Source organism: Ranitomeya variabilis, chromosome 4 (genome assembly GCF_051348905.1).
Source record: "Ranitomeya variabilis isolate aRanVar5 chromosome 4, aRanVar5.hap1, whole genome shotgun sequence".
Lineage (NCBI taxonomy): Eukaryota > Metazoa > Chordata > Amphibia > Anura > Dendrobatidae > Ranitomeya > Ranitomeya variabilis.
In genome coordinates, this window is record NC_135235.1 from 359,969,452 (window position 1) to 359,995,758 (window position 26,307).

At 45.8% G+C, this 26,307-nt stretch overlaps 1 protein-coding gene across 2 annotated transcripts in view; it reads right to left on the minus strand.

The window, feature by feature from the left end:
• Window positions 1–26,307, minus strand: part of LOC143764771 (3-beta-hydroxysteroid sulfotransferase-like) — a 321,966-nt gene that overhangs the window by 293,982 nt on the left and 1,677 nt on the right. Inside the window, exon 2 of one of the 2 annotated variants that reach the window (XM_077250718.1) lies at window positions 25,743–25,861. The exons of the other annotated variant lie outside the window; for it this stretch is intronic. The gene's annotated coding sequence lies outside the window, so the exon portion shown is untranslated. The remainder of the gene's footprint in view (window positions 1–25,742; window positions 25,862–26,307) is intronic. 2 annotated transcript variants of the gene reach the window in all.

Below are 26,307 nucleotides of genomic sequence, written 5' to 3' on the forward strand. Positions count from 1 at the left end.
ATACAACTTGCATGAGTAGACATTTAACCACCGTGCACTTGCAAGCCTGGACTAACTACCTAACATCCCGTAATGTGCACCCGCTCACAATGAAGCTAGTCAGCAACGCTACATTCCTTCCCTCACTGTAAGCCCACCGTTTACGACACCACCTGCAGCAAATGTGGAGGTATCGTCGCAAGGCCAAAGCAGTCAGGGAATCACCAGGTTCTTGGTAGGAAACACTGTATGTAGGCCAACAACAAGAATACCATCACCAACCCTCTCTCAGTCTGCCATGTCCACCACCACCCCCGCTAGTTCCACTATATGCAGCTCTCCAGTCCAGCTCACCCTACAAGAAACTCTCTTTAGGAAAAGAAAGTACTCATCCTCTCATCCATGTACACAGGGTTTGAACGCCCACATTGCTAGACTAATCTTGTTAGAGATGATGCCCTACCGGTTGGTTGAAAGCGAAGCTTTCAAAGCCCTGATGGCCTACGCAGTGCCATGCTATGACCTACCCAGTCGACACTTCTTTGCGAGAAAAGCCATCCCAGCCCTCCACCAGCATGTCAAAGACTCAGGCAATCTGTCAGTAGAAAGGTGCACCTCACAGCAGATGCATGGACCAGTAGGCATGGCCAGGGACGTTCCATCACGGCACACTGGGTTAATGTGGTGGATGCAGTGTCCACAGGGGACAGCCATATTGGGACAGTTCTGCCTAGCCCAAGGTCTAGGAAACAGTTAGGTTTAGGCATTCTCCACCCCTCCTCCTCCTCCTCCTCCTCGTCCTCCAGCAGAAGCGAGAGCTTGTCCACAGACCGCAGTCGCACGACCACTCCATCCGCAGCTGCCAGTGTTGCACACGAGGTGTCCCATTATGGAACAGCTAGTGGTAAGCGTCAGCAGGCTGTGTTGGAAATGAAGTGTTTGGGCGACAACAGACATACCGCGGAAGTTCTGTCCGAGTTCTTGCAGCAAGAAACTCAGTCATGGCTGGGCAGTGTACATCTTGAGGCAGGCAAGGTAGTCAGTGATAACGGAAGGAATTTTATGGCTGCCATAGCCCTTTCACAACTGAAACACATTCCTTGCCTGGCTCACACCTTGAACCTGGTGGTGCAGTGCTTCCTGAAAAGTTATCCGGGGTTACCCGCCCTGCTCCTGAAGGTGCGAAGACTTTGCTCGCACATCCGCCGTTCACCCGTACACTCCAGCCGTATGCAGAACCATCAGCGATCTTTGAAGCTTCCCCAGCACCGCCTAATAATCGACGTTGCAACAAGGTGGATCTCCACACTGCACATGCTTCAGAGGCTGTGAGAACAGAGGCGTGCTGTTATGTATTTGTGGGAGGATACACATACACGGGCAGGCAGTCGGATGGCAGACATGGAGTTGTCAGGTGTGCAGTGGTCACAGCTACAAGACTTGTGTCAAGTTCAGTGTTTTGAGGAATGCACATGCCTGGTTAGTGCAGACGACGCCATCATAAGCATGAGCATCCCCCTAATGCGTCTGCTGATGCAAAGTTTGACGCACATAAAGGAGCAGGCGTCTGCAGTCAAGGACGAGGGAAGCCTTGATGACAGTCAGCCATTGTCTGCTCAGGGAAGTCTCCTGGACGAGGTGGCGGACGAAGAGGAGGAGGACGAGGAGGATGATGGGGATGAATATTTATGGGAGGAGGAAGCTTCTCAGGGGGCAATAGAAACTGGTGGCGTTGCAAGGTCAGGTACAGGATTTTTGAGGGAGACAAGTGATGTAGATTTGCCAGAAAGTGCTCCTCAACCCAGCACAAGCAATGAATTGACACCTGGAACATTGGCCCACATGGCAGATTATGCCTTGCGTATCCTAAAAAGGGACCCCCGCATTATCAAAATGATGACCGATGACGACTACTGGTTGGCCTGCCTCCTGGATCCACGCTATAAAGGGAAATTGCAAAATATCATGCCACATGAGAACCATGAGCAAATATTGGCTACCAAACAAGCAACTCTTGTAGACCGCTTGGTTCAGGCATTCCCAGCACACAGCGGCGGTGATGGTTCTCACACAAGCTGCAGGGGGCAACATGGCAGAGGTGTTAGAGGTGCACAAATCAGAAGTGGCGTTGGACAGAGGGGTTTTATGACCAGGTTGTGGAGTAATTTCGCAATGACCGCAGACACGACAGGTACTGCAGCATCAAATCAAAGTGACAGGAGACATTTGTCCAGTATGGTTACTAACTATTTTTCCTCCCTTATCGATGTTCTCCCTCACACGTCATTCCCATTTGAATACTGGGCATTCAAAATAGACACCTGGCCTGAATTGGCAGAATATGCTTTACAGGAGCTTGCTTGCCCAGCTGCTAGTGAGCTATCAGAAAGAGTATTCAGTGCTGCTGGTTCAATACTGACCGAAAAAAGGACCCGTCTGGCCACCCAAAATGTTGATGATCTAACCTTCATTAAAATGAACCAATCATGGATTTCTAATTATTTTGCCCCACCTTTCCCTGCTGACACCTAGCTTTCCTGTAAAAAGGTCTTGCTTTTGGACTCGTCTTACTGACTGCTCCAATTTCTCCATTTGCAGCTGCTGTATGTCCACCATAGGCCATTTTTACACCTCCCTAAATGGGCTGACTCCCCCCACGGGGGCCGTGGTCACCACTTGGCGCAAGCACCCATGCGAGTGCCGTTTGGCTGAACAGGTGGGTGTGCCCAATTTTGGGCGACGGCACTTGCACAGGGTCCCTCATAGTACAATGAAGTGTCTCTGGCGGTGGTGGTGCACACCCAACGTCAGACACACAGTCGTAACATGAGGGGCCCTGGGCCAGTACCGCCGCCCACGAGAGAGTGTTCCCCCCTAGCTCAAACAGTGCTCTGCCACTTGCAAAATTACCTCTCATTTCTCCACCACTGTTTAGTCTGTGCTGTTAAATCCTTCAATGCCTGGCACTGCCAATACCAATTTGTTGACATGATTGATGCTAGTAAAAATATTCAGGGGCCCTGTCCTACATTTACATTAGTTAATACTTTGCGCCAACTATCACTGTCTGCAAGTCAGCAGAGGAGCCCAGCCATGTACCTAGGTATACCACCTGTTTATTTGTGAATTTTTTTTTTTTGCCAGACATTAACCTCACTTTATTATTTTGGCCTACTAACTGTGTCAGACACTCCTTACAGTTGTCCTCCACTGAACAAAACTAGGCCACCTGCGTACTCCTGTAACCTATTTTTAACTGCATTTTGCCTACTACTTTTTTGGCCCTACTAACTGTGTCTGCCCCTCGGTGCAATCGTCCTCCGCTGACCACACCAATGCTGCCTGTGTACCCCTGTAACCTATTTAAATCTGCATAGAGCTTACTTTTTTATTTTAGGCCTAGTAAGTCTGTCTGCGGTCCCTCCTTGCAATCGTCCTCCGCTGACCACACCATTGCTGCCTGTGTACCCCTGTAACCTATTTAAACCTGCATAGAGCCTACTTTTTTATTTTAGGCCTAGTAAGTCTGTCTGCGGTCCCTTCTTGCAATCGTCCTCCCCTGACCACACCAATGCTGCCTGTGTACCCCTGTAACCTATTTAAACCTGCATAGAGCCTCCTTTTTTTATTTTAGGCCTAGTAAGTCTGCACCACTCCTTCCAATTGTCCTCCGCTGACCACACCAAAGCTGCCCGTGTACCCCTGTAACCTATTTAAACCTGCATAGAGCCTACTTTTTTATTTTAGGCCTAGTAAGTCTGTCTGCGGTCCCTCCTTGCAATCGTCCTCCACTGACCACACCAATGCTGCCTGTGTACCCCTGCAACCTATTTAAACTTGCATAGAGCCTACTTTTTTATTTTAGGCCTAGAAAGTCTGTCTGCAGTCCCTCCTTGCAATTGTCCTCCGCTGACCACACCAATGCTGCCTTTGTACCCCTGTAACCTATTTAAACCTGCATAGAGCCTACTTTTTTATTTTAGGCCTAGTAAGTCTGTCTGCAGTCCCTCCTTGCAATTGTCCTCCGCTGACCACACCAATGTTGCCTGTGTACCCCTGTAACCTTTTTAAACCTGCATAGAGCCTCCTTTTTTTATTTTAGGCCTAGTAAGTCTGCGCCACTAATAATAATAATAATAATCTTTATTTATATAGCGCCAACATATTCCGCAGCGCTTTACAGTTTAACAGTTTCAAACACAACAGTCATAGGTAACAATGTTAACAATACAGTAATAAAGCAGAATAAAGCAAAATAAGACAACCCTGCTCGTGAGAGCTTACAATCTACAATAAGGTGGGGAGATACAAAGTACAGGTGTGTATTTACAATGGTGTATATACAATGATGTATTTACAATGATGGTCCAGCCATCTTCAGGGAGTGGGGGGTAGATGGAGATAGCAAATAGGCTACACACACACAAACATAAAATGAGTATGATTAGGGAACGTGATAGGCCGCTCTGAACAAATGTGTTTTGAGCGAGCGCCTAAAACTATGCAAATTGTGGATGGTTCTAATATCTTGGGGTAGAGCATTCCAGAGGATTGGCGCAGCACGGGAGAAGTCTTGGAGTCGGGAGTGTGAGGTACGGATTAGTGCAGAGGTTAGCCGAAAGTCGTTTGCAGTAGTTTTTGGAAGTGTACGAAGTTTTTTTGTGCAGTGTAGGGTTGAGCGAAACGGGTCGGCCATTTTCAGAAGTCGCCGACTTTTGGCAAAGTCGGGTTTCATGAAACCCGACCCCTAAGAATGAGCGCGTTAATGACCTGCGGTGACGTCGCGGCTTGTAATTGGTCGCGTGAGCGGTCACATGGGCGGTCACACGACCAATCACAAGCCGCGACGTCATCTAAGGCCCTTCACGCGCTCATTCTTAGGAAGGAAGGCTGCCGGAAAGAAGCAGGGCGCGTCCGAGGGTGAGTATATACCTAATAGGTCACCTGCGGTGACGTCGCGGCTTGTGATTGGTCGCGTGACCACCCATGTGACCGCTCACGCGACCAATCACAAGCCGCGACGTCACCGCAGGTCATTCACGCGCTCATTCTTAGGAAGGAAGGCTGCCGGTTAGTACCAGGGCGCGTCCGAGGGTGAGTATATCAATATTTTTTATTTTAATTCTTTATTTTACACATTAATATGGATCCCAGGGCCTGAAGGAAAGTTTCCTCTCCTTCAGACCCTGGGAACCATAGTATCCCATTGCACTGCATTGGGTTTCGTGTTTCGGCCGACCCCGACCCCGACTTTTTTATAGGATCGGCCGATTTCACTCGACCCGACTTTTGAGAAAGTTGGGTTTCGTGAAACCCGACCCGATCCTATAAAAATAAAAGTCGCTCAACCCTAGTGCAGTATGTTTGGGTAAGATGGGCTGAGGTTTTTCAAGAAGGTGACAAGTGCATGGGAGCTGTACATGGGAGATGGAAGGAGTGAGGAGCTGATGTGTATGAGTCGTGGTGGAGGGGGGACTGGGCGGTGAATGTGGATTGCAAGGGAGCATAGGAGGATAGGAATAAAGCACATGGATAGAAGAGAGAACAGAGTGTGGGTTACCTGACTCCTGCCCTGACTAACTGCCATGAAATAACTGCTGTATCACGATGCTTATCTTCCGTGACTCTTTGCTTCTGGGACACTTGCGTACACCCCCACTTGCGTGCACCCCTAAGGATGGTTCTACATTTATAGTCCAATGCTGAGACAGAAGAGATGGATTGTGGGACCAGGGTGGGGATAATTTGGTAGCTGGGGCCAGCACACCAGGGGGTGTTTAAATGATCAAACACATTGTGGCTGGCAATATCTATATGCTATAAACACCTTCAGTAAGATAATATCTAGAGTGACCACAGTCATGGATATACATCAAACAGTGAGTAAAACGTACAATGCAACCAATGAATTATAGCAGGCACATTAAAATATGTTGCTAGATGCTAGAGTGGCAGATGACAGACAGCAGACAGCAAGCAGAGGGAGGTTATACCATTAAAGTCTATTGCAGCAGATGAGATGGATGAGACAGCAAGCAGAGGTGGGAAGTTATACCTGTGTGAAGAGAGAAGATGGATGTTAGTTCTGTGCCATGAAATAACTGCTGAATCACGACGCTTATCTTCCGTGACGCTTTGCTTCTGGGACGCTCCACTCCTTCCAATTGTCCTCCGCTGACCACACCAATGCTGCCTGTGTACCTCTGTAACCTATTTAAACCTGCATAGAGCTTACTTTTTTATTTTAGGCCTAGTAAGTCTGTCTGCGGTCCCTCCTTGCAATCGTCCTCGGCTGACCACACCAATGCTGCCTGTGTACCCCTGTAACCTTTTTTAAACTGCATTGAGCCAACTTTTTTGTTTAAGGCCTACTACTTGTGCCTGTCTGCGCCACTCAATACGCTGTCCTCCTCTGAAAAAAGCTGAGCTTCAATTGTCAGGTTTTCAGCCTATAGGAATTTGAAATCTGCATTGGGGCTACTAGTTTTGTTGGGGCCTACTAATGGTATCTGTCGCTCCTTGGTGTTCTCCTCCACTGAACAAAGCTGAGCTTCAATCTTCAGGCTTTTGGCCTATATCAGATATTAAACTGCATTTGTCCTACTAGTTTTGTTGGGCCCTACTAACGGTGTCTGCTGCTCCTTGGTGTTCTCCTCCACTGAACAAAGCTGAGCTTCAATCTTCAGGCTTTCGGCATATATCAGATATTAAACTGCATTTGGCCTACTAGTTTGGTTGGGGCCTACTAACGGTGTCTGCTGCTCCTTGGTGTTCTCCTCCACTGAACAAAGGTGAGCTTCAATCTTCAGGCTTTTGGCATATATCAGATATTAAACTGCATTTGGCCTACCAGTTTGGTTGGGGCCTACTAACGGTGTCTGCCTCTCCTTGGTGTTCTCCTCCACTGAACAAAGCTGAGCTTCAATCTTCAGGCTTTCGGCCTATATCAGATATTAAACTGCATTTGCCCTACTAGTTTGGATTTGCCCTACTAATGGTGTCTGCCGCTCCTTGGTGTTCTCCACTGAACAATGCTGAGCTTCAATCTTCAGGCTTTCGGCCTATATCAGATATTAAACTGCATTTGGCCTACTAGTTTGGTTGGGGCCTACTAATGGTGTCTGTCGCTCCTTGGTGTTCTCCACTGAACAAAGCTGAGCTTCAATCTTCAGGCTTTTGGCCTATATTTACAAATTTTAAACTGCATTTGGCCTACTAGTTTGGTTGGGCCCTACTAACGGTGTCTGCCGCTCCTTGGTGTTCTCCTCCACTGAACAAAGCTGAGCTTCAATCTTCAGGCTTTCGGCCTATATTAAGAAATTTTAAACTGCATTTGGCCTCCTAGTTTGGTTGGGCCCTACTAACGGTGTCTGCTGCTCTTTGGTGTTCTCCTCCACTAAACAAAACAGTGCTGCCTGTTTACTCCTGTTAACAATTTTTAACTTTATTTGGCCCACTTTATTATTTGGGCCTACTAACTGTGTCTGCCTCTCATTACAGTTGTCCTCCACTGAACAAAGCAATGCCGCCTGGTTAGTCCTGTTACCAATTTTGAACTGCATTTAACTTACTTTATTCTTTGGGACTATATCTGTGTTTCCTCCTCATCCTGCCCATTGCCCAGCCACTGCTAGATGAGTCTGCTGGTACATTGACCCAGACCACTACATTCCCCTTGCACTCTACACAGCCAGAATCTAACCCTGCTGAAAGTCAGCTTCCCGCATACTATACCACCTTACACGGGGATAAGAGGGTGGCGCAGATGAAAGTGCAGGTTCCTTCATCAAGTGGGGAGGGCATACTCGTTGGCGACATCACTGTCACAGGGCCCCTCATAGTATGCAAAAGTGTCTCTGCCGGTGGGAGGCACCCCCGCCGTCAAACACAACGCTGTACTTTGAGGGGCCCTGTGCCAGTGCCAATGCGAACGAGTGAGCCCTCCCTGCTTGCTCAGGATCACAGCACTTGCAAAGTTGAAATACTGACCTCTCCCTGCTCCACCACTGTGACGCAGTCCGCTTTTCCTGGGCCCACGAAAAACTTGAGCCAGCCCTACCCCTGTTATGGACCTGGTGGTTAGGAGCACCCGAAATGACCTGATGGTTAAAATGGAAAACCTGGGACAAGCTCTGAGGAAGTGGTAACTCTACTGACCGCAATCCCTAATCCTATCACACACACTAGAAATAGCCGTGGAGCGTTCCTAACTCTCCCTAGACGCCTCTTCACAGCCTAAGAGCTAACTACCCCTAAAGATAGAAATAGAGCCTACCTTGCCTCAGAGAAATTCCCCAAAGTAAAGGTAGTCCCCCACAAATATTGACTGTGAGTTAAGAGGGAAGTGACAAACACAGGAATGAAACAGATTTTAGCAAAGGAGACCGAATCTTCTCTAGAAAGACAGAGGATAGGAAAAGGAACTATGCGGTCAGTATTAAAAACTACAAAAACCACGCAGAGTGTGCAAAAAGACCTTCACACCGACTCACGGTGTGGAGGTGCAGCTCTGCACCCCCAGAGCTTCCAGCTAGCAAGGAAATATCATAATAGCAAGCTGGACAAAAACATAGCATGTACTGAGAAATATATTAAAAAAACCAATGAACAGCAAATGGACTAGCAAGGACTTAGCCTCTGCTGGAGTACACAGGTCATCAGAGAAATCCAATAGAGATCTGAACCAGTACTGAGACATTGACAGCTGGCATGAACTAATGACCTGGGCAGAGTTAAATAGGGAAGCCAGTAGCAGCAATAAACGAGGGCAGCTGAGAAAGCCAACCTCAAAGATCAGCAGTTCCACTCAAAGCCACCAGAGGGTGTCCAAGAACAGAACTCGCCAAAGTACCATTCACGACCACAGGAGGGAGCCCGAGAACGGAATTCACAACAGTACCCCCCCTTGAGGAGGGGTCACCGAACCCTCACCAGAGCCCCCAGGCCGATCAGGACGAGCCAAATGAAAGGCAAGAACCAAATCGGCAGCATGGACATCGGAGGCAACAACCCAGGAATTATCCTCCTGACCATAGCCCTTCCATTTAACCAGGTACTGAAGCTTCCATCTCGAAATACGAGAATCTAAAATCTTCTCCACCACATACTCCAACTCCCCCTCAACCAACACCGGAGCAGGAGGATCAACGGAAGGAACCATAGGCGCCACATATCTCCGCAACAACGACCTATGGAAAACATTATGGATGGCAAAAGAAGCTGGAAGGGCCAAACGAAACGACACAGGATTGATAATTTCAGAAATCTTATAAGGACCAATGAAACGAGGCTTGAACTTAGGAGAAAAAACCTTCATAGGAACATAACGAGAAGACAACCAAACCAAATCCCCAACACGAAGTCGGGGACCAACACAGCGACGGCGGTTAGCAAAACGTTGCGCCTTCTCCTGAGACAACGTCAAATTGTCCACCACGTGAGTCCAAATTTGCTGCAACCTGTCCACCACAGAATCCACACCAGGACAGTCAGAAGGCTCAACCTGCCCTGAAGAAAAACGAGGATGAAAACCAGGATTACAAAAAAAAGGCGAAACCAAAGTAGCAGAACTAGCCCGATTATTAAGGGCGAACTCGGCCAATGGCAAGAAGGTCACCCAATCATCCTGATCAGCAGAAACAAAGCATCTCAGATAGGTCTCCAAGGTCTGATTGGTTCGTTCGGTTTGGCCATTTGTCTGAGGATGGAACGCTGAAGAAAAAGACAAATCAATGCCCATCTTAGCACAAAAGGACCGCCAAAACCTAGAAACAAACTGGGAACCTCTGTCCGACACAATGTTCTCCGGAATGCCATGCAAACGAACCACATGCTGAAAAAATAATGGAACCAAATCAGAGGAGGAAGGCAATTTAGGCAAGGGTACCAAATGGACCATCTTAGAAAACCGATCACAAACCACCCAGATGACAGACATCCTTTGAGAGACAGGAAGATCAGAAATAAAATCCATGGAAATATGCGTCCAGGGCCTCTTCGGGACAGGCAAAGGCAAAAGCAACCCACTGGCACGAGAACAGCAAGGTTTGGCCCGAGCACAAGTCCCACAGGACTGCACAAAAGAACGCACATCCCGTGACAAGGAAGGCCACCAAAAGGACCTAGCAACCAAATCTCTGGTACCAAAAATCCCAGGATGACCAGCCAACACTGAACAATGAACCTCAGAAATAACCCTACTAGTCCATCTATCAGGGACAAACAGTTTCTCCACTGGACAGCGGTCAGGTCTATCAGCCTGAAACTCCTGCAGCACCCGCCGCAAATCAGGGGAGATGGCAGACAGAATCACCCCCTCTTTAAGAATACCAGCCGGCTCAGGGACTCCCGGAGAATCAGGCAAAAAACTCCTAGAAAGGGCATCAGCCTTCACATTCTTAGATCCCGGAAGGTATGAGACCACAAAATCGAAACGGGAGAAAAACAGTGACCATCGAGCCTGTCTAGGGTTCAACCGCTTGGCGGACTCGAGGTAAGTCAGATTCTTGTGATCAGTCAGGACCACCACGCGATGTTTGGCTCCCTCAAGCCAATGTCGCCACTCCTCGAATGCCCACTTCATAGCCAACAACTCCCGATTGCCGACATCATAATTACGCTCAGCAGGCGAAAACTTTCTAGAAAAGAAAGCACACGGCTTCATCAAGGAGCCATCAGAACTTCTCTGAGACAAAACAGCCCCTGCCCCAATCTCAGAAGCATCAACCTCGACCTGAAAAGGGAGCAAAACATCTGGCTGACGCAACACAGGGACTGAAGTAAAACAATGTTTAAGCTCCTGAAAAGCCTCAACGGCTGCAGGGGACCAATTCACCACATCAGCGCCTTTCTTCATCAAATCAGTCAAAGGCTTAACCACACTAGAAAAATTAGCGATGAAGCGACGGTAAAAATTAGCAAAGCCCAGGAACTTCTGAAGACTCTTCACAGATGTAGGTTGAGTCCAACCATAAATGGCCTGAACTTTAACAGGATCCATCTCGATAGTAGAAGGGGAAAAAATGAAGCCCAAAAAGGAAACCTTCTGAACTCCAAAGAGGCATTTAGAGCCCTTCACAAACAACGCATTAGCACGAAGGACCTGGAACACCATCCTGACCTGCCTTACATGAGACTCCCAATCATCCGAAAAGACCAAAATATCATCCAAATATACGATCATGAACCTATCCAGATACTTCCGGAAGATGTCGTGCATAAAGGACTGAAACACAGATGGAGCATTAGAAAGCCCAAATGGCATCACCAGGTACTCAAAATGGCCCTCGGGCGTATTAAATGCTGTTTTCCATTCATCGCCCTGTTTAATACGCACAAGATTATATGCCCCTCGAAGGTCAATCTTGGTAAACCAACTAGCCCCCTTAATCCGAGCAAACAAATCAGACAACAGAGGCAAAGGGTACTGAAATTTGACCGTGATTTTATTGAGAAGGCGGTAATCTATACAGGGTCTCAGAGAGCCATCCTTCTTGGCCACAAAAAAAAAACCCTGCTCCCAACGGCGACGAAGACGGGCGAATATGTCCTTTCTCCAAGGACTCCTTTACATAACTCCGCATAGCGGCATGTTCTGGCACAGATAAATTGAACAGTCGGCCCTTAGGGAACTTACTACCAGGAATCAAATTAATAGCGCAATCACAGTCCCTATGAGGAGGTAGGGCACTGGACTTGGGCTCATCAAATACATCCTGGTAATCCGACAAAACCTCAGGGACTTCAGAAGGAGTGGAAGAAGAAATTGACATCAAAGGAACATCACTATGTATCCCTTGACAACCCCAACTAGACACAGACATTGATTTCCAATCCAGTACTGGATTATGAACCTGTAACCATGGCAAACCCAACACGACAACATCATGCAAATTATGCAACACCAAAAAGCGAATATTTTCCTGATGTGCGGGAGCCATGTACATGGTCAGCTGAGTCCAGTACTGAGGTTTATTCTTGGCCAATGGCGTAGCATCAATCCCCCTTAAGGGAATAGGACTCTGCAAAGGCTCCAAGGAAAAACCACAACGCCTGGCAAACTCCAAGTCCATCAAGTTCAGGGCAGCGCCCGAATCCACAAATGCCATAACAGAGTAGGACGACAATGAGCAAATCAGAGTAACAGATAAGAGAAATTTAGGCTGCAAAGTACAAATGGTGACAGACCTAGCGAACCTCTTAGTGCGCTTAGGACAATCAGAGATAGCATGAGAGGAGTCACCACAGTAAAAACACAGCCCATTCCGACGTCTGTGTTCTTGCCGTTCAGCTCTGGTCAAAGTCCTATCACATTGCATAGGCTCAGGCCTCCGCTCAGAGGACACCGCCAAATGGTGCACAACTTTGCGCTCGCGCAAACGCCCATCAATCTAAATGGCCACAGACATTGACTCATTCAGACCAGCAGGCGTGGGGAACCCCACCATAACATCCTTAAGGGCTTCAGAAAGACCCTTTCTGAAAATTGCTGCCAGGGCACACTCATTCCATTGGGTAAGCACAGACCACTTTCTAAACTTCTGGCAATACACTTCTGCTTCATCCTGACCCTGACATAGAGTCAGCAAGATCTTTTCTGCCTGATCCACAGAATTAGGTTCGTCATAAAGCAATCCAAGCGCTAGAAAAAATGCATCCACATTAAGCAATGCAGGATTTCCTGGCTCAAGAGAGAATGCCCAGTCTTGCGGGTCACTCACCACGCAACAAAGAAATAATAATCTTTACTTGCTGAATGGGATCACCAGAGGAGCGGGGTTTCAGAGCAAGAAACAGTCTGCAATTATTTTTGAAATTCAAAAATTTAGATCTATCCCCAGAAAACAAATCAGGAATTGGAATTCTAGGCTCTAACATCGGATTCTGAACTACATAATCTTGAATACTCTGTACCCTAGCAGCGAGTTGATCCACACAAGAGGACAAACCTTGAATATCCATATCTACAACTGAGTCCTGAACCACCCAGAGGTTAAGGGGAAAAGAAAGACAAAACAAGCTGCAAAGAAAAAAAAATTGACTCAGAACTTCTCTTTTCCCTCTTTTGAGATGCATTAACACTTTGTGGGCCAGCTGAACTGTTATGGACCTAGTGATTAGGAGCACCCGAAATGACCTGATGGTTAAAATGGAAAACCTGGGACAAGCTCTGAGGAAGTGGTAACTCTACTGACCACAATCCCTAATCCTATCACACACACTAGAAATAGCCGTGGAGCATACCTAACTCTCCCTAGACGCCTCTTCACAGCCTAAGAGCTAACTACCCCTAAAGATAGAAATAGAGCCTACCTTGCCTCAGAGAAATTCCCCAAAGTAAAGGTAGTCCCCCACAAATATTGACTGTGAGTTAAGAGGGAAGTGACAAACACAGGAATGAAACAGATTTTAGCAAAGGAGACCGAATCTTCTCTAGAAAGACAGAGGATAGGAAAGGGAACTATGCGGTCAGTATTAAAAACTACAAAAACCACGCAGAGTGTGCAAAAAGACCTTCACACCGACTCACGGTGTGGAGGTGCAGCTCTGCATCCCCAGAGCTTCCAGCTAGCAAGGAAATATCATAATAGCAAGCTGGACAAAAACATAGCATGTACTGAGAAATATATTAAAAAAACCAATGAACAGCAAATGGACTAGCAAGGACTTAGCTTCTGCTGGAGTAGACAGGTCATCAGAGAAATCCAAAAGAGATCTGAACCAGTACTGAGACATTGACAGCTGGCATGAACTAACGACCTGGGCAGAGTTAAATAGGGAAGCCAGTAGCAGCGATAAACGAGGGCAGCTGAGAAAGCCAACCTCAAAGATCAGCAGTTCCACTCAAAGCCACCAGAGGGTGTCCAAGGACAGAACTCACCAAAGTACCATTCACAACCACAGGAGGGAGCCCGAGAACGGAATTCAGAACATACCCCCCCACAACTTTAGCCAAATGACCCCCAAATTTTCAATGCCTAACTATTATTATAAGGTAAATTAAGATTCACAAGCTTAAGTGACACGAATTGATGTTTTTGACATTAAAATGGGCACTGTTGGTGTTTTCCTGTCCTCCACTCACTGCCGACTTTGCTTCCCCATTGACTTACATTGGGTTTCATGTTTCGGTCGATCCCCACTTTGTGCGATAATCGGCCGATTTCACTCGACTCGACTTTTGACAAAGTCAGGTTTCGCAAAACCTGACTCGATCCTAAAAAAGTAAAAGTCGCTCAACCCTACCTCGTTATTCTCTGCACCTTACATCGTCCACCATCACTACCTACACTCCTGGGAAGCCCTGGGGACACACTTCACCTGTGGAAAGGTATTCCATCTAGCTGCCATAACATCACCCCAGCGGACCCCTCACCGCAGCGTCGGTCACCCTGACCGAATACCATAGGTAGCGTCATGAACATTATCCCATACAAACTTTCCCTTTTATTGGACATCCCTTAAAGGGCCACGGACCAGGTCGGGCCACCGTGACATCCCCACAGCATACCGAAGGACCCGGTGCCGAGTACCCCATTGCCCTTACGTGGGGGCACTTCATATACATTATCATAAATCTACAGGATACATTCCTATTATACAACCACAGCTATGCAACTATTTGTAAGGACTACCATTTTTAAAAGGAATACTCATATAAAGAGAAAAGTTTATGCGCTTGTGATCGTGGTCTGGGATCTTACATAATAAGTTGGCATGAGATTTAGGCATCCCAGATCCAATTGTTAAAATCCCAACCTAACAGAACCAATATATATATATATATATATATATCAGGATGAGGCCCAGGCAGTGTATATATATACTGTACATATACAGGTCCTTCTCAAAAAATTAGCATATAGTGTTAAATTTCATTATTTACCATAATGTAATGATTACAATTAAACTTTCATATATTATAGATTCATTATCCACCAACTGAAATTTGTCAGGTCTTTTATTGTTTTAATACTGATGATTTTGGCATACAACTCCTGATAACCCAAAAAACCTGTCTCAATAAATTAGCATATTTCACCCGTCCAATCAAATAAAAGTGTTTTTTAATAACAAACAAAAAAACAATCAAATAATAATGTTCAGTTATGCACTCAATACTTGGTCGGGAATCCTTTGGCAGAAATGACTGCTTCAATGCGGCGTGGCATGGAGGCAATCAGCCTGTGACACTGCTGAGATGTTATGGAGGCCCAGGATGCTTCAATAGCGGCCTTAAGCTCATCCAGAGTGTTGGGTCTTGCGTCTCTCAACTTTCTCTTCACAATATCCCACAGATTCTCTATGGGGTTCAGGTCAGGAGAGTTGGCAGGCCAATTGAGCACAGTAATACCATGGTCAGTAAACCATTTACCAGTGGTTTTGGCACTGTGAGCAGGTGCCAGGTCGTGCTGAAAAATGAAATCTTCATCTCCATAAAGCATTTCAGCCGATGGAAGCATGAAGTGCTCCAAAATCTCCTGATAGCTAGCTGCATTGACCCTGCCCTTGATGAAACACAGTGGACCAACACCAGCAGCTGACATGGCACCCCACACCATCACTGACTGTGGGTACTTGACACTGGACTTCAGGCATTTTGGCATTTCCTTCTCCCCAGTCTTCCTCCAGACTCTGGCACCTTGATTTCCGAATGACATGCAAAATTTGCTTTCATCAGAAAAAAGAACTTGGGACCACTTAGCAACAGTCCAGTGCTGCTTCTCTGTAGCCCAGGTCAGGCGCTTCTGCCGCTGTTTATGGTTCAAAAGTGGCTTTACCTGGGGAATGCACGGTGGCTCTGGATGTTTCCACACCAGACTCAGTCCACTGCTTCCTCAGGTTCCCCAAGGTCTGGAATCGGTCCTTCTCCACAATCTTCCTCAGGGTCCGGTCACCTCTTCTCGTTGTACAGCGTTTTCTGCCACATTGTTTCCTTCCAACAGACTTACCATTGAGGTGCCTTGATACAGCACTCTGGGAACAGCCTATTTGTTGAGAAATTTCTTTCTGGGTCTTACCCTCTTGCTTGAGGGTGTCAATGATGGCCTTCTTGACATCTGTCAGGTCGCTAGTCTTACCCATGATGGGGGTTTTGAGTAATGAACCAGGCAGGGAGTTTTTAAAAGCCTCAGGTATCTTTTGCATGTGTTTAGAGTTAATTAGTTGATTCAGAAGATTAGGGTAATAGGTCGTTTAGAGGACCTTTTCTTGATATGCTAATTTATTGAGACAGGTTTTTTGGGTTATCAGGAGTTGTATGCCAAAATCATCAGTATTAAAACAATAAAAGACCTGACAAATTTCAGTTGGTGGATAATGAATCTATAATATATGAAAGTTTAATTGTAATCATTACATTATGGTAAATAATGAAATTTAACACTATATGCTAATTTTTTGAGAAGGACCTGTATATATCCCCCATACTGGTATATGTCCCTTATTCTGGACCTCATCCTGGGGCAATTCTTTAGCACATATAGGACTTAAAGGGGTTAATCGGTCATAACAAATTGATTATGAGCACTTTAATGCATGCTCACCATATCTCCACCCCTGGCTGTGGTTCACTTTGTAAAATGAGACTTGTTTGACTAACACAAGTCAGTGTGTGTGGAGGTCACACACCTCCTGGATTGAGTGCCTTTACTATAGCCAAGCGGTCTAACCAGCACTATTGTATGTACTGTTTGCTTTATCTTTTTCTTTATGCTGAGCAAGGGCTGTATTTGAATTTATTATGATGTGTTTTATGAGACTGCAATAAACCAGCCAGAGTTTAACTAGAAACAGTTCCTGTAATACCTCAGAACGCTCCCAGGTGAGTAGCATTATTACACCTGGTTTATGTTCCTTATTGTGGGCCCCATCCAGGTAATAGGTCACTTATCCTGGTATATGAAACATGAAAACTGAACTGCAATACTGCACTAGAAATATGAAAAATGAGAGCGTTTAGCGCATAAAAATGGCCAATTTTATGTGTACCTGATAGCCCCTTTACGGCATCTCTCGTATATCAGGTCCTACGCTTGCCTACCTCGCTGAGAATAAACGTCTCCATGTGAATGGGTACCTGTGAAGACCTCTTCCTAGACTCATATTCTCTCTCTCTGTGGAGGGGTACCGGACCTGCTGAGATTAAAACACCTGGGCTAGGAGGCGGAGTGCTCAGTCAGAAGGCTAAATAATATATTTGAAAAAACTGACCGTCACATCCATGCATAGACTAAGTGTGAACAGGTGCTGAACCTAGAGTAACCAACTCATATATAGTCAAGTAAAAAAGGCAGCACACTGCAGCGCTAAGACATGCAAATATGAAACATGAAAACTGAACTGCAATACTGCACTAGAAATATGAAAAATGAGAGCGTTTAGCGCATAAAAATGGCCAATTTTATGTGTACCTGATAGCCCCTTTACGGCATCTCTCGTATATCAGGTCCTACGCTTGCCTACCTCGCTGAGAATAAACGTCTCCATGTGAATGGGTACCTGTGAAGACCTCTTCCTAGACTCATATTCTCTCTCTCTGTGGAGCGGTACCGGACCTGCTGCGATTAAAACACCTGGGCTAGGAGGCGGAGTGCTCAGTCAGAAGGCTAAATAATATATTTGAAAAAACTGACCGTCACATCCATGCATAGACTAAGTGTGAACAGGTGCTGAACCTAGAGTAACCAACTCATATATAGTCAAGTAAAAAAGGCAGCACACTGCAGCGCTAAGACATGCAAATATGAAACATGAAAACTGAACTGCAATACTGCACTAGAAATATGAAAAATGAGAGCGTTTAGCGCATAAAAATGGCCAATTTTATGTGTACCTGATAGCCCCTTTACGGCATCTCTCGTATATCAGGTCCTACGCTTGCCTACCTCGCTGAGAATAAACGTCTCCATGTGAATGGGTACCTGTGAAGACCTCTTCCTAGACTCATATTCTCTCTCTCTGTGGAGGGGTACCGGACCTGCTGCGATTAAAACACCTGGGCTAGGAGGCGGAGTGCTCAGTCAGAAGGCTAAATAATATATTTGAAAAAACTGACCGTCACATCCATGCATAGACTAAGTGTGAACAGGTGCTGAACCTAGAGTAACCAACTCATATATAGTCAAGTAAAAAAGGCAGCACACTGCAGCGCTAAGACATGCAAATATGAAACATGAAAACTGAACTGCAATACTGCACTAGAAATATGAAAAATGAGAGCGTTTAGCGCATAAAAATGGCCAATTTTATGTGTACCTGATAGCCCCTTTACGGCATCTCTCGTATATCAGGTCCTACGCTTGCCTACCTCGCTGAGAATAAACGTCTCCATGTGAATGGGTACCTGTGAAGACCTCTTCCTAGACTCATATTCTCTCTCTCTGTGGAGGGGTACCGGACCTGCTGCGATTAAAACACCTGGGCTAGGAGGCGGAGTGCTCAGTCAGAAGGCTAAATAATATATTTGAAAAAACTGACCGTCACATCCATGCATAGACTAAGTGTGAACAGGTGCTGAACCTAGAGTAACCAACTCATATATAGTCAAGTAAAAAAGGCAGCACACTGCAGCGCTAAGACATGCAAATATGAAACATGAAAACTGAACTGCAATACTGCACTAGAAATATGAAAAATGAGAGTGTTTAGCGCATAAAAATGGCCAATTTTATGTGTACCTGATATTTTTCAAATATTTTATTTAGCCTTCTGACTGAGCACTCCGCCTCCTAGCCCAGGTGTTTTAATCGCAGCAGGTCCGGTACCCCTCCACAGAGAGAGAGAATATGAGTCTAGGAAGAGGTCTTCACAGGTACCCATTCACATGGAGACGTTTATTCTCAGCGAGGTAGGCAAGCGTAGGACCTGATATACGAGAGATGCCGTAAAGGGGCTATCAGGTACACATAAAATTGGCCATTTTTATGCGCTAAACGCTCTCATTTTTCATATTTCTAGTGCAGTATTGCAGTTCAGTTTTCATGTTTCATATTTGCATGTCTTAGCGCTGCAGTGTGCTGCCTTTTTTACTTGACTATATATGAGTTGGTTACTCTAGGTTCAGCACCTGTTCACACTTAGTCTATGCATGGATGTGACGGTCAGTTTTTTCAAATATATTATTTAGCCTTCTGACTGAGCACTCCGCCTCCTAGCCCAGGTGTTTTAATCGCAGCAGGTCCGGTACCCCTCCACAGAGAGAGAGAATATGAGTCTAGGAAGAGGTCTTCACAGGTACCCATTCACATGGAGACGTTTATTCTCAGTGAGGTAGGCAAGCGTAGGACCTGATATACGAGAGATGCCGTAAAGGGGCTATCAGGTACACATAAAATTGGCCATTTTTATGCGCTAAACGCTCTCATTTTTCATATTTCTAGTGCAGTATTGCAGTTCAGTTTTCATGTTTCATATTTGCATGTCTTAGCGCTGCAGTGTGCTGCCTTTTTTACTTGACTATATATGAGTTGGTTACTCTAGGTTCAGCACCTGTTCACACTTAGTCTATGCATGGATGTGACGGTCAGTTTTTTCAAATAAATTATCCTGGTATATGTCCTTTAGCCTGGGACCCATTCTGGTATATGTACTCAATTTTGCCACTGTTGTTTATTGCATAGAAAAAAAATAAACCATTATACTCACCTCCCCGCTGCTCCCCCACCGAGTGGCGTCCTCTTCTGATGCTGGCAGTTGAATTCAGCATGCAAGTGAATGAAGTTCACGATGTCACTGTCCTGCGCACCGTCACATGCATGCCAATGTCAGCTGCTGGACTCTGGCTGGCAGCATGTATTGACATGCACAGACCTGACAGTCTGTGCACTGCAATTCACTTCACCTGGATGAGCATCCGAGGTCATTACAATCCTCTTAAGGTACCGTCACACTAAGCGACTTTGCAGCGAGAACGACGACGATCCGTGGCATTGCAGTGTCCTGGATAGCGATCTCGTTGTGTTTGACACGCAGCAGCGATCTGGATCCCGCTGTGATATCGCTGGTCGGAGCTAGAAGTCAAGAACTTTATTTTGTCGCTGATCACCCGCTGTCATCGCTGGATCGGTGTGTGTGACACCGATCCAGCGATGTGTTCACTTGTAACCAGGGTAAACATCGGGTTACTAAGCACAAGGCCGCGCTTAGTAACCCGATATTTACCCTGGTTACCATTGTAAAAGTTAAAAAAAAACACTACATACTCACCTTCTGATGTCTGTCACGTCCCCCGCCGGCGGCTTCCCTGCACTGAATGTGTCAGCGCCGGCCGGCCGTAAAGCAGAGCACAGCGGTGACGTCACCGCTGCTGCTGGCGCTGACACATTCAGTGAGTGCAGGAAGCTCTCGGCAGCAGCACGTAACCCTGTGGACGTCGGGGGATGTGACAGACATCAGAAGGTGACTATGTAGTGGGTTTTTTTACTTTTACAATGGTAACCAGGGTAAATATCGTGTTACTAAGCGCGGCCCTGCGCTTAGTAACCCGATGTTTACCCTGGTTACCCGGGTGCTGCAGGGGGACTTCGGCATCGTTGAAGACAGTTTCAACGATGCCGAAGTCGTTCCCCTGATCGTTGGTCGCTGGAGAGAGCTGTCTGTGTGACAGCTCCCCAGCAACCACACAACGACTTACCAACGATCGCATCGCTGGTCATGATCGTTAGTAAGTCGTTTAGTGTAACGGTACCTTTAGGGACCTACTGAGAGGTTCACCATGATATGGTACTGAGCTTGATATATTCTAATCAAGATGTTAAACTAAGAACCTCTTATTCATTTTTGTAAATTTTTGCCTAGCGTTATTAGATCAGCGTATGATATTTCAATGTGCAGTTCATGACTTTGATGTCTTTTTCTACAGTACTGGCATATAACACCATTTATCTAGGTAGTAAATTCCGTATTGGCTACAAGAAACACATATACTATAGGTATACAGATGCTATAAGGCCCTTCCCAATCTCTGATGTCTTTGGTTACAAAGTAAACATACCTATTAATGAATAGCAGTCCAATGACATGTATACCTTTTATATTAAAAGTATACACATCTAAACATAAAAATGAAGCATTTTACATTCTATGTATTAGGTTGAGCTAATAGATGCTTACATTACATATTTTTTTAAAGAGGGGAAAAGTTAATAAATTGTTCTAGCTATATTTTAAAAAGAATCTTAAATGTTTACTGACAAGGAATAAAATTGTGTCCGTCATTTGGAAGTTTCTATTTAAAAAAAAGTGATGACTTATTCCTTCTACAGACTTTATGAAGGGCAAGGGACATTTATTACTTCTGGAGTAAAGACGATTCAGGCATTTAAATAGAAAAGGGTTCTTTACAGTTAGAGCAGTGAAGCCTTGGAATGGCTGACCACAAGAGTTAGTAATTGCAGATATTATGTCTTAAAGGTGTTGCCCACTATTAGGGAGTAAAAAAAAGGGGAGAAGCCAGCGCTGCTTATGGTCAGAACACAAAACATAAAGTGCAAATGCACATATTGATTTCTAACTGTATTTCAAAATGAGACATTTAGCATACAATTGATCAATTCTTTGAGCCACTCCGCCACTTCACGGCATTCTCATAATGGGGCAGTCCTACTCTACGTTTTTTATATTCGCTGTGCCAGTACGGCCTCCTAAATGTATTAAAAGCAAGACCACATTAAATGTAAGCTGTACCTGAAGCATTTCTGAATCACTCCCATGGCGCCAGAAAGAGCAAGCACAGATAAAGGTTGACTAGGTCTGGACACAGACATTTCAAGTAAAACCTCCACACTGCCTAACCAGCACCACAGATAAAGGGTGAGACAGGCTTGGACACAGGTGCACAATCAAACGAAGCCTAAAGCAGGGCAGGGCTGCTGTATGTGTGTACAGCAGCCTAGGTCAATCACAAAAAAACACAGAAAGAATGGCGTACATGACCCAGCGCGCACGGCAACAGTGGTGGTTAGCCACAAACCAACATAGCTTATGGTCAGAACGCAAAACATAAAGTGCAAATGCACATATTGATTTCGAACTGTATTTCAAAATGAGACATTTTTTTTCACTATTAGTGAGGACATTTTTTTTCTTACTTAAATGCATGCAATTTTGTCAAAAAATTAGGTTTGCAATTGGGTTCATTAAAATTTTGCACCATTTGCCTCCTATAACTGCTGTATTGTACTGTCTATTGCTGGAAGCAATAATGAGGTCAGCCATATTATCTTTATTTTAAAAGATGCATTGGGGACATAATTTTGTATCATATCACTATTATAAAGGTATCAAAGCTTCTCCTCCAGCTCGTGTTAGTGTAGTTTTCCTCACAGATGGCACAAATCTGCTGTCCATACAATGGTTTATGGTGGAGAAGCATGTGGCCAGATCTTTTCATCAGTCTCCTCCAATGGAAACGCAGTTTTCTCAAGTGAGGGTTTCAATTGGACAAGACAGATGGACTGGTCTGGTCACATGTACCTCCACCAGCAGCCATTGCATGGATTGACTAGAGACAGGGCCGGACTGGCCATCGGGCACTTCTGGCAAATGCCAGAAGGGCCGGTGCCAGTAGTGGGCCGCTGCACTGTTTTTCCCCCAAAGTGCCGCCGCCGCATTTAACTATACCGGCGTCTATGACGCCGGTATAGTTCAATGCAATGATGGAGGAGAGAGCGTCACCTGACGCCCCCTCTCCCATCATTCCCCGCTCTGCCTCTGACACTGCGGGTGCGCGATGACGTCATATCATCGCGCACCTGCTGTGTCCCGGGCAGACTGCAGCCGCCGAGACAGGAGACAGGAGCCAGGAGCAGCGCGCAGCGTGGGCAAAAGGAAAGGTGAGGAGAGTGTTTTTGTTTTTTTTTTAACTGGACTGTGGGGCCATTATCGGGGGGGGGGGGGGGTGACGAGATGTGGACTCTGCTGTATATACCCCTGTGTGGGCTCTGCTATATACACCCCTGTGTGGGCTCTGCTGTATACACCCCTGTGAGGGCTCTGCTGTATACTGTGTGGGCTCTGCTGTATATACCCCTGTGTGGGCTCTGCTATATACACCCCTGTGTGGGCTCTGCTGTATATACCCCTGTGTGGGCTCTGCTGTATACTGTGTGGGCTCTGCTGTATATACCCCTGTGTGGGCTCTGCTGTATACTGTGTGGGCTCTGCTGTATATACCCCTGTGTGGGCTCTGCTGTATACTGTGTGGGCTCTGCTGTATATACCCCTGTTTGGGCTCTGCTGTATACTGTGTGGGCTCTGCTGTATATACCCCTGTGTGGGCTCTGATTTATACTGTGTGGGCTCTGCTGTATATACCCCTGTGTGGACTCTGCTGTATATACCCCTGTGTGGGCTCTGCTGTATACTGTGTGGGCTCTGCTGTATATACCCCTGTTTGGGCTCTGCTGTATACTGTGTGGGCTCTGCTGTATATACCCCTGTGTGGGCTCTGACTTATACTGTGTGGGCTCTGCTGTATATACCCCTGTGTGGACTCTGCTGTATACTGTGTGGGCTCTGCTGTATATACCCCTGTGTGGGCTCTGCTGTATACTGTATAGGCTCTGCTGAATATACCCCTGTGTGGGCTCTGCTGTATACTGTGTGGGCTCTGCTGTATATACCCCTGTGTGGGCTCTGCTGTATATACCCGTGTGGGCTCTGCTGTATATACCCCTGTGTGGGCTCTGCTGTATATACCCCTGTGTGGGCTCTGCTGTATATACCCCTGTGTGGGCTCTGCTGTATATACCCCTGTGTGGGCTGGGCTGTATATACCCCTGTGCTGTGCTGTATATACCCCTGTGTGGGCTTGGCTGTATATACCCCTGTGTGGGCTGGGCTGTATATACCCCTGTGTGGGCTGGGCTGTATATACTCCTGTGTGGGCTGGGCTGTATATACCCTTGTGTGGGTGGGCTGTATATACCCCTGTGTGGGCTGTGCTCTATATATCCCTGTGTGGGCTGTGCTGTATATACCCCTGTGCGGGCTGTGCTCTATATACCCCTGTGCGGGCTGTGCTCTATATACCCCTGTGCGGGCTGTGCTCTATATACCCCTGTGCGGGCTGTGCTCTATATACCCCTGTGCGGGCTGTGCTGTATACTACGCGGGCTGTGCTATATTATGCAGGCTGTGCTATATACTATGCAAGTTGTGCTATATACTATGCGGGCTTTGCTATATACTATAGGGGGTATATTATATTCTATGGGGGAGGCCATGTTATATACTATGTGGCTGTGTTATATACTATTGCGGGGGTATATTATATTCTGTAGGGGAGGCTGTGTTATACTATGGGGGTATATTATATTCTATGGGGGAGGCTGTCTTATACTATGGGGGGCTGCATTATATATTATGGGGAGGTGGGCTGTATTATATTCTATGGGGGGCTGTATTAGATTTTATGAGGGATGATTGCATCATACTCTGATGGGGCTGCATTATATTCTATGGGGAGGTGGGCTGTATTCTATTCTATTTGGGGCTACATTAAATTCTATGGGGGGGGCTGTGTTATATATATATTCTATGAGGGGTGATTTCATCATACTCTATTGGGGGGGCTGCATTATATTCTATGGGGGGTTACATTATACTCTGTAGGGTGGTGGCTGCATTATACTGTATGTGGGCTGCATTATACTGTATCGAGGACTATGGGGAATACGTTATACTATATGAAGAACTATGGGGTGCATTATACTATGGGAAGTGAATTGTACTACATGGATGACTATGGCGCTGCATTATACTATATGGAGCACTATGAGGAGTGTATTATGCTCTGTGGAGGACTGAGCAGTGTATTTTAATATATGGAGGACTATGGTGCACATTATAATATATGGAGGACTATGGGGTATATTTTACTAAACAAGTAAAATGCTGCATATTCAGATTGTTTTTGCCGGAACAAAAATCATTGTTCTCAGCAGCACATTGCCAGCGTAAACTGTAGATGTGCTGCTGATAACATGATACTGTATGGTGATCTGTTAGTGATCGTTCTGTCCCATCATTATGTCTCAGACGGTGGAAAGAGGCCGGGAAACAAGCGTTGAACAACTTCAGTATGGTCGATCAAACTCATTTAGCGGCCTGAGATCAGCGCATGTAAGTAAATACAACCGAAATGCTTTTGTGTGATGTGCAATATGTTAGCATTTGGGGCCCCATTTTAAACTTTGCCTAGGGCCCCACTTTGCCTAAAACCGGCCCTGCCTACAAGTGTACAAAGGTATTATACAGTCACCGTGTGACAAGTGGGCCTGTGTAACTTCAAATGCCAGGGCTGAATTTTAGTCCCAGTCCGGCCCTGACTAGAGAGCTGTGAAGTCTGTGATAAGAACATGTCATACCTGTATAATAGTAAGTGCCACAAATTCATGTACCCAACACATCTGATAAAATAATGTGGCTGAACCTGTTACCTGATTCTGCGGCCGGCAATACTCAGTGTAATACAGTGGCTATAGGAGGCAAAAATATAACATTAGGAATGAAACCCAGTCGCAAAAATGATTTTTAGCTCAAATTGCATGCAATTAAACAAGAAATTGTTCCCAAAAGGTGGACAATCTCTTTAAGGCTGGTGTCACACAGCGTGTGCAATGAGAGGAACTCAGGCTGAAAAAATGTACACAATTATGTATTCATAATAAAAAGTACAAAATTGTATTACCAATGTAAAGACAAAAAAGCACAATCAAAATTTAAAATAGTCGGAACCCAAACAAATGGCACCAGCCACCCACCATGTCACATGTAGAGGTTGTGCATACAAGTAACTAAAGTCCAATTCTTCACAGCATATTGTAAACAAATAGGAAAATCAAGTTTCCAAGTGGAATACCTCTCAAAGAGATGTGAAGAACTATGGAAACAAAGAAACAAACAAGTACAAAAATTACCTCCTGTGTGTGATGGTGCGTGCTCCTACGCACGTTTCGGCTATTGCCTTCTGTTGGCATTTCATTAGTAATATTTTACATTTTGCACTGGGTGTGTGTTTTTCTTGATTTATGCCATGTTTTATTGACCCAACTTCATTAGAATGAGAGGAACTCTCTTGCATCAATTCCTGGCACTGCCGCCAACGATTCTGACCGGAGTGTTCAGCTGCATAATAATACATGCAGCCGCACACTCAAATCGCGAGTGTCCGGTATTGATGTGAGAGACTAGCGCAACTTTCTCGCATTGCACTCACAACTGTGACCCCGGCCTAAGGGCATTTCTCACAACCAATGGCTTTGCTGGTTTTAAGTATATAATTGGTAAAGATTAGTAATGAGCAAGTGTACTCATTGCACGGGTTTT